The sequence below is a fragment of the Castor canadensis genome, chromosome 11 (assembly GCF_047511655.1).
Source record: "Castor canadensis chromosome 11, mCasCan1.hap1v2, whole genome shotgun sequence".
NCBI lineage: Eukaryota > Metazoa > Chordata > Mammalia > Rodentia > Castoridae > Castor > Castor canadensis.
The window spans coordinates 35023344-35032726 of NC_133396.1; the positions used below are offsets into that span (position 1 = coordinate 35023344).

Consider the following 9383-nt stretch of genomic DNA (forward strand, 5'->3'; position numbering starts at 1 on the left):
ATTTGTTTTTTAAAGGGTGGACAATATTTTTTATCTGTTTGACTACAATGTGATTCAATAAATAATAGAGAAAAAACAAGGTTATAAGTTGGACCTTACAAAGTGTTTTGCTTTGGTGTATTAGCTAAAAGTCCACATAAATTACCAAAGTGTATACATTTGTTATATAAAAATTTGTGCTTATCATGTGGTTCAGTGGAAAGCAAATACAAAACCTTGTGGAGAGCAAATATGTGAATTCATTAATGTATTTCCAACATGCTTTTTGTTTTTTGGTGGTACTAGGGTTTGAACTCAGGACTTCATTTTTGCCACTTGAGTCATGCCCCCTGCCGTTTTGGCTTAGATACTTTTCAGATAGGGTCTCATATTTTTTGTCCAGTCTGGCTTCAGACCATGATACTCCTACCTCCACCTCCAATGAAGCTGGGATTTTAAGTGTTTACCACCAAACCTGGCTTATTTGTTGAGATAGGGTCTTGATGTTTTTTTGCCCTGGCTAGTCTTTTGTGTGTGTGTGTGTGTGTGTGTGTGTGTGTGTGTGTGTGTGTGTGTGTGGTACTGGGGCTTGAATGCAGGGCCTTTACCTTAAGCCACTCCACCAGCCCTATTTTTTTTATTCATTTATTCACATGTGCATACATTGTTTAGGACATTTCTCCCTCCTGCCCCTTGCCCCTCCCTCTATCCCCACTCCACCAGCCCTATTTTTGTAAAGGGTTTTTTGAGATAGGGTCTCACAGGACTATTTGCCTGGGCTGTCTTCGAACTGAGATGCTCCTGATCTCTGCCTCCTGAGTAGTTAGGATTACACACGTCAACCACTGGCACCCAGCTCCCCTGGCTGGACTTGAACCCCAGTTCTCCTGATCTCTGCCTCCCGAGTAGCTGGGATTACAGGAGTGTACCACCACACCTATCCCTCAATACACCTTTTAAAATATATTTACATTTGATCCAAAATGAATATGTTATTGATTGAAAAACTGTTTGAAAACTTTTTTTTTGTAGTACTGGGGCTTGAACTCGGGGCTTGAACCTTGAGCCACTCCACCAGACCTTTTTTATGAAGGGTTTTTTTCCAAGATAGGGTTTACTAACTATTTGCCCAAGGTTGGCTTCAAACTGTGATCCTCCTAATCTCTGCCTCCTGAGAAGCTATGATTACAGGTTTGAGCCACTGGCACCCAGCTTTACTATAACCTTTAGTGTCCAAAGGAAGCACTTGGAGGAAGGATCTGTTGGCTGTTTTTGTTTTCTTTCTTTTTTTTTTTTTTTAATATGGAACGCTTCACAAAATTGTGTGTCATCCTTGTGCGGGGGCCATGCCAATCTTCTCTGTATTGTTCCAGTTTTAGTATCTGTGCTGCTGAAGCGAGCACCAGTTGGCTGTTTAATGTTCTCCTCACTACTCTTGGTAGGTAATTATAAAGGCATAGGTGATGCTGCCACTCCTTTCAGCTCTATCTCTGGTTCCACATCTTAGTTGGGTTGTGGTGAAAATTTCTTACCTATCACATAATTGCAAGGATGCCCACCCAACCAAATGCACATGCATGTATACATGGGTGTTCACACACACTCATGTAAATATTTACACAGTCTAAGGTTGCAGTAAGTATTATAAATATTCACTGTTGTTTATATTTAAAAGTCAAATTTAAACCGGGTGCAGGTGGCTCACACTTGTAATCCTAGCTATTCAGGAAACACAGATCATGAGAATCACAGGGTCAAAGCCAGCCTGGGCAAATAGTTTGGGAGACCCTATCTCAAAAAAGGACTGGCAGAGTGGCTCAAGGTGTAGGCCCTGAGTTCAAGCCCCAGTACTGCAAAAAAAAAAGAAGAAAGAAAGAAATTTAAACCAGGCACCAGTGGCTCACACCTGTAATCCTAGCTACTTGGGAGGCTCAGATTCAGAGGATGGTGGTTTGAGGCCAGCCTGGGAAGTTAGTTCTCAAGACCCCATCTCCAAAATAACCAGAGCAAAATGAAACTGAAGGCGAGGCTCAAGTGGTAGAGTGCCTGCTTTGTAACTGCAAAGCCCTGAGTTCAAACTCCAGTCCCACCAAAAAAAAAAAATTAATATAATACCATTCAAAAAAATTTAATTTAATACCGTTCCTCAATTCTCAAATTCCTCAGTTTCAGATCTTTTCTCATGAAAGAATATCAGTATTTAAGATGTTTATATCTTAATTTCATAAATCTTTTGTTTCTTTTTGTGAGTAGATTTCTTGACTATAAAGACAGCTGTCTACTCAAGAAAAGAAACCCTCAATTTGTTCAGATCCAGGAAGAATATTGCCAATTTGCAAAAATTTTTTAAATATTGGTATGTCTAAAATCCCAAATATTTGGGAGGCATAGGAAGATTGTGGTCTGAGGTTGGTCCTGGCAAAAAGCAAGAGATCCTATCAGAAAAATAACTAAATCAAGAAAGGGCTGGGGAAATGACTCAAGGAGTAGATCATCTGCCTGGCAAGCATAAGGGCCTGAGTTCAAACCCTAGTACCCCCCCCAAATTTTAATTTAAAAATAAAATGGCCTTAGGGGGTAGTGCTAGTAAGGAAAAATGAATTTATAAACATAACCACAGCTTTTTTACTCTCTATTTGATTTAAATTTAATATCCCCCCCACAATGGAAAATAATTTTCAATAAAGAGATGAACTGGGAGGAATAGGAAAATGGAAACAAGATGTCATTTCTTTTTACTGTCCAATAGATTTGCCTTATGTTTTTAAATGATGTTGGCCATCTACAGTAAATGAAACAGAATACTTTTTAAAATAATGTGACAGTTCAAACTACTTTTTACCACCATACTCTTCCCCTCCCACAAATACATCCATCTTCCTGAGCATTTACGTTGTTTTTAGTTCATTTCCTTTTCTAAAAGGCAGCTGGGGAGTTTATTTCCCAGGCTAGTTGTTATGATAAAGTATAAAAGGCATTTCTGTTTTGGCCTGTAGTATGGCATTATCGAAAGCTAGGAAACTCAGCAAATCTAGGACAATATAAAATTAGAAATGACTGCTGTGTCTTTGGCAGCAGTTACCACACTGGCACTTGCTTCTCCCCCTCTTGCTAGCAGCACGAATCTGAAGGTCACCTCTGGGTTCCAGACAACAAACCCCATGTGTGTTTTTCTTAAATAACAGCTTTATAATCCACATAGCATAAAATGCACCCTTCAAAGTACCAATTCAGTGGGGTTTAATATGTTCACAGAGTTGCATAAGCATCATCATTATAAATTTAGAACATTTTCTTGCCTCAAAAAGAAACTCTCTCCCTTAGTAGTCTCTCTGTGTTTCCCCATTGCCCTAGTCACTGGTGATCACTAACCTACTTTCCATGGGTTTTCCTGTTGAGGACATTTCAAATGCATGCATTATAAAGATGTGGCCTTGTATCTGGCTTCTTTCATGTAGCATAATGCTTTCAGTTTTATCCACATCAAAGCATGTGCGACTACTTCATTATTATTACCAAATAATATTACATTGTATCAATATGTCATTTTTTGCTTGTTCATTCATCAGATAATGGACATTTGGATTGTTTCTTTTGTGGATTATATGAACAAGGCTGCTATTAACATTTGTGTACAAAGTTTTTTTTTTTCGGTTTTTTGTTTTTTTTTCTTTTTGAGGTTCTTGGGTTTTTGTTGTTGTTGTTGTTTGGCAATACTGGGAGTTGAACTCAGGACCTTGATCTGGCACTCTAACCACTTGAGCCATACCCAGACCTTTTTGCTTTAGTTATTTTTCCAATAGGTTCTCACATTTTTGCCCATGCTGGCCTGGACCCCTATTTATGTTTCTCTCATAGCTGGGATGACAGGTTTTATTGATTGAGATGTGGTCTCATGGACTTTTTGCCTAGGTTGGCCTCAAACCACGATCTCCTGAGTGGCTAGGATTACAAACTTGAGTCACTGGGCCCAGCTGTTTTTTTGTGTTTTTGCTTTTTGGGGTTTGAACTGAGGGCCTCACACTTGCTAGGAAGGTACTCTACCACTTGAACCATGCTCCCAGCCTCTTTTTGCTTTAGTTATTTTTCAGGTAGGATCTTGTCAGCCTCAGACTGCAACCCTACTACCTAAAGCCTCTCAAGTAGCTGGGATCACAGATGTGCACCACCATGACCAGATGCTTCTTGGTTATGATGGGATCTCACTGACCTTTTGCCAGGGCTGGCCCCCTACTGTGATTCTCCTAATCTTCACCTCCTAAGTCCCTAGGATTACAGGCATGAGCCACCACTCCGGCCTGGAAGGTGGAATTTGATTCTCATGAATGCATGTTCACTAGAAGATCTTTCCCAAATAGAGAGCATAATGCTGGATAGTGAATAAAAAGAAAAAAACCACAACTGTCCTCATTAGATCTTGATTATTCAAAATCAAGACAGACGTACTTGAGGTATTCTTTTTTCTATGTTGTTAACATTGTACTAACAAACCCACATTTATAGTTAAATCTACTTTTCTGAACTTTATTTGTATAATTATAAACAACATACTGCAAAAGTATAAAATACTCACCTAGCATATAATTTTAAATTCACTACCAGTAACATATTTATAGTTCATTAGATGAAAAAAAAAGCCTGTCATTTTTCTAGTTATTCTTTTATTCCTGATTCTAAAACGTATTTATTTTGTCACAATGCTTTAGAGAGACATTTTAGCCACCAATTAAAACATAGAGAAAACTTTTAGTAAAAATTGAAAGGTATTTATTTATAAGGGGCTGCTGGCAATACTAAAATACAACATGATTTTCAAACCTCGTGAGTTAGACATATTACATCATGAGTTAGTTAAATAATTGCCTTATGATGAGTAGCAATTGGCCATTATGCTATTCAATATAGGAATCTAATTCTTTTTTTTTTTTTTTTTTTTTTTTGGTGGTATTGGGGTTTGAACTCAAGGCTTTGAGCTTGCTAGTTAGGTACTCTATCACTTGAACCAGGACTCTTGCCCTGTAGCGGAGGATGACTGATTTGACCTAATTTAATGAAGGCAGATATAGAACTTTATATTTTTATTTATTTACTTTTATTTTTGGCAGTACTGGAGTTTGAACTCAGGGCCTTACACTTGATAAGCAGGCACTCTACTACTTGAGCCACTCTGCCACCTGTTAACTTTTATTTTTTTTCTTTATTGAGACAGGTTCTCACTATGTAGCCCAAACTGGCCTTGAAATCTCAGTCTTTTTGCCTCCTGAGTACCTGGGATTACAGCAGCACACCAGTGTACCAGCTACCACTAAGTTTTTTTGAAACTAAAGGCATGATGACTATTATATGTTAATTTAGGAGGAACTGGCATCTTTATATTAGTTATTCCAGCTCAAGTACATAATATGTCCCATTTTATTTCATTTCATTTTATCATTTTATTTTATTTTAGGTGGGGTCTCACTATGTAGCCCAGGCTGACCTCAAACTCATGATCGTCCTGCCTTGGCTTCCTAGGTGCTGTGATTACAGGTTCACACCACCATGCCCTACTCTTCTCTTCCTCCTCTTTCTCCTCCTCCTCCTTCTAGGGTATTGCTTTTTATATCTTTTTAAAAGGTCTAAGTCATTGGCTTTTATGTAGACAAATTTATTTAAAAATTTTCCCTTATAGCTTCTAAATTTAGCAACACGTACTTAAAATGTTATTTTTACTGCAAGATTATAAAAATATTAATTCATGTTTCCCTTCATACTTCTATGGTTTCACATTTTATCTTTAATTTTTATACATATGTAGTTTATTTTGGAATAAAGTAATTATTCCACTTTTTTTAAAAAAAGAGGTCCAACCAATTATCTCATTACTTTTTTTTTTTTTTTTTTTTTTTTTTGGTGTACTGGAGTTTAAACTCAAAGCTTTGTGCTTGCTAGACAGGTATTCTACCACTTGAGCCATACCTCTAGCTCACTGTGATATATCTTGATATGGATTTATTTTTACTTATCTGGATTGGGATACATTGAGTTTCTTCAAACTAGTAATTATAGTTTTATTAATTCTGGAAAATTCTTAGTCATAACCTTTCAAATATGGCCTTCCCCTATTCCCTGTATTTTCTCCTCCTGAAACTCCAAGGTATACTTTGGACCTTTGCACTTTATCATCCATGACAGAAATCTTTCTTTCATGCTTTACATGTCTCCGTCACTGTGCATTCCAGGTTACTTCTTTGGGACTATCTTCTAGGTCACTGATTTTTCAGCTGAACTATTCAGTTGTTTAATCTTTCAGATATTCTAATTTTCATTTCAGGAGTTCTATTTGATTATCCAATCACTATCTATGTCATGTTATGATTTAACCAAGTCAAACTGCTTGCACATCCCCATTTGTTAAAGCTGGATGATAGGTACATGGAGATTCATTGTCCTCTTTTATCTGCTTTTGATATGTTAAATTTTTCCATATGTAAAAAATCAGGAGGGACATCATCAAACTTTAAAGGATTGATGACAGGACTGGGGGCATGGGTCAAGACATAAAGCGCCTGCCTAGCCAGTAGCAGTCCCTGAATTCAAACTCCAGTACCGCTAAAACAAACAAACAAAAACCTGAACAATATGAAGATATGAGAATTTAAAGTGGGTCATGAAGAAGACAGAAGGAATTGTGGGGCATGGAACTTTTCTTGGGATACAGTAGAGGATTCTGAACGGGTGAAGGAAAACAGGAAGGGAGGATTCAATGTGTGGGAGACAGGAAAGAATATGTGACAAGTAGGAAGTGCATTCTAATCCATGGTGAGAGGACATGAAGCAGTCCATTCAATTTTCCTCTTGGCCATAGGATCAGAGAGTCACTAAGAATCAACTCATATTCTGTATTCATTTGAATATTGACGGTTGCTGGTGTTGGGTTTCAGGAACTTTTACGAGGTGAAAGCTCTGGCTTTTGCCAGAGTAGACTCCTTGCTCCATTCTGGCTGGTCCAGTATAGCCAGTCTGACCTCTTGGCTTAACTGGTGCCATCGCAGCCAATCCCTGCCATGTCTTGTCCAGAGAAAGAGGTAAGAGGCAATGAAGATGCTGGTGCCAGTGGCTCACTAGCTACTCAGGAGGCAGAGATCAGGAGCCAGCCTGGGCAAATAGTTTGCAAGACCCTATCTCAAAAAAAAAACCCATCACAAAAAAGGGCTGTTGGAGTGGCTCAAGGTGTAGGCCTTGAATTCAAACCTCTGTACCACAAAAAAAAAAAAAAAAGAGAGAGAGGCAATAAAGAACAGTTCATACTTCTTAGGTGACATAATTCTGTCCCACTTTCTTTCCTGTCTTGAAATTTTTTAATTAAAAAATTAAATAAATCAGCGGAACCTTAGATTCAAGGTTTTCCACATACAAAGCAATCCCAAAAATAAATGTTTGGAATCACCCGGTTCCTCTTGTAAACTTTTTTTTTTTTGTTTTTTTTTTGCAGTACTGGGGTTGAACTCAGGGCCTACACCTTGAGCCACTCCACCAGCTCCCCAGACACCTTTTTTCGGAGGGTATAGGGTTTTTTCGAGATAGGGTCTCACGAACTATTTGCCTGGGCCACTTCCAACCACGATCCTCCTGATCTCTTTTGCCTCCTGAATAGGTAGGATTACAGATGTGAGCCACTGACCCCAGCTCTCCTTTTGTAAACATTTTAATAACACCTTACTCTTTAAGACAGGTGGTTACATATGTCATGTTTTCAGCACCCCTCTTGGGTGAAGCACTTATTGCCGGATCATTTTACAGAGGGGGTCAAATACTCTTGTTTACTTCAGTAACTGTCCCTTCAATTTGACATTTCAATCCTGCACATAGTAGGGCTCAATATTTGTTATCCGAATTCCCTTAAACTATAAATGGATTTTGAGAATTTGATTTTCTGTGCAGTTTTTTTTAATAAAATGAGATTCCTTTTTTGGGTCTTATTAGATTTGTTTTTTCAAGGCAAAGTCTTACTGTGAAGCCCAGGCTGGCTTAAAATTCACCAAGTGCTGGCATTACAGATGTGTACTACCACACTCAACATTGAGGATTTTTTAGATTCTTTCTTTCTTTCTTAATTTGGTTTTTGAAGACAGGGTCATTTTTAACTGTGCAACTCAGACTCAGCTCTAACTAGCAATCCTCTTGCCTCCACTTCTGAGTGCTGGTATTACTGAGTTCTCCTTCTGGGTCTTTTCAGTGTAGTCTATTTTAGTAAGAAGTCTCTTCACAATGATCTCAATAAGTAAATTTTTATTTGGAAAACCTGAGCTAGAATTGGTCCCTTCAGCTGTTACCTACCTCTAAAAGGTGATGCCAAGCTATCATGCAGCGCATTGGTGGAGTGGCTCAAGTGGTAGAGCACCTGCCTAACAAGCATGTAGGCCCTGAGTCCAAATCCAAGTGCCACCAAAAAAAAAAAGCTATCATGCATTATAAGTAACAAGTTAATAACTACAGTCTTTTAGGCATGAAAATAAAATATTATAATAAAAACCTTATCTCAGAAGTTTTAAGAGAAATTACTCTTTAAGTCATTAAATTAACTAATCATTTCATTGCTTTAGAATAAAATTTCTCATATGCAAAGTTTGATAGTGCCAGGCATGGTAGAGCATACCTTTAAGAATCCTAGCACTCAGGAGGCTGAGGCAGGAGGATTGTGAGTTTAAGGCCAATCTGAGTAACATAGTTGTCTCAAAAAAATTTTTGCTAGTGAACTTTAGTAAGATTAAGCACCCTGGCATTAGTACTGCTTTCTCAGCTATCTAAAACAGTACAACAAAGACACACACGAGGGCGCCCTAATCAATCAGAATCTGGGAGTGCAGAAACATTGTTGCTAAGAATTAGTTTTGTGAAAGTCACAATCAGTTCTATACTTTCACAGGTGGAAAAATTAAGACCCAAAAGATTATGATTCTACCTGCTCTTTTCTTGTGAGATTTTTTTTTTTTGATGGGATTAGGGCAGGGCTTGGCGCTTGACAAGCAGGTGCTCTATTGCTTAAGCCACACCTCCAGTCCTGCTCTTTTTCTTTAGAGTAAGTAAAGTAGGCCTAGGATTTATAGCACAATCATACAGCAATCCCTCACCAGTGAATTTATGCCATAGGATTTTGGCTTTCAGTCTGACAACTCTATCAACAGTCTTTACCCATGGCACAATATGATTTATTTCAATTATAAATGAGTTTAGTGTAGGAAGAGGATTGGGGGGGAATGTAGCTCAGAGACAGAGGGCTTTCATGGAACGTGTGAGGTCCTGGGTTTGATCACCAGCATCACAAAAAACAACAACAAAAACACCCTTTATTTTTGTGAAATTTTGTCCCACGAAATATTAGCTGTGTTTCATTTATGCTTAAAGCTGATTGATTCTCAAAT

The 9383-nt window shown here is 38.1% G+C and overlaps 1 non-coding gene across 1 annotated transcript; it reads right to left on the reverse strand.

Annotated features, from left to right (window-relative positions):
- Positions 1-1275: 1275 nt before the first annotated feature.
- LOC141414282 (U6 spliceosomal RNA) lies at positions 1276-1382 on the reverse strand. Its single transcript, XR_012439344.1, has one exon. It is a non-coding gene; the product is annotated as a U6 spliceosomal RNA (small nuclear RNA).
- Positions 1383-9383: the final 8001 nt, after the last annotated feature.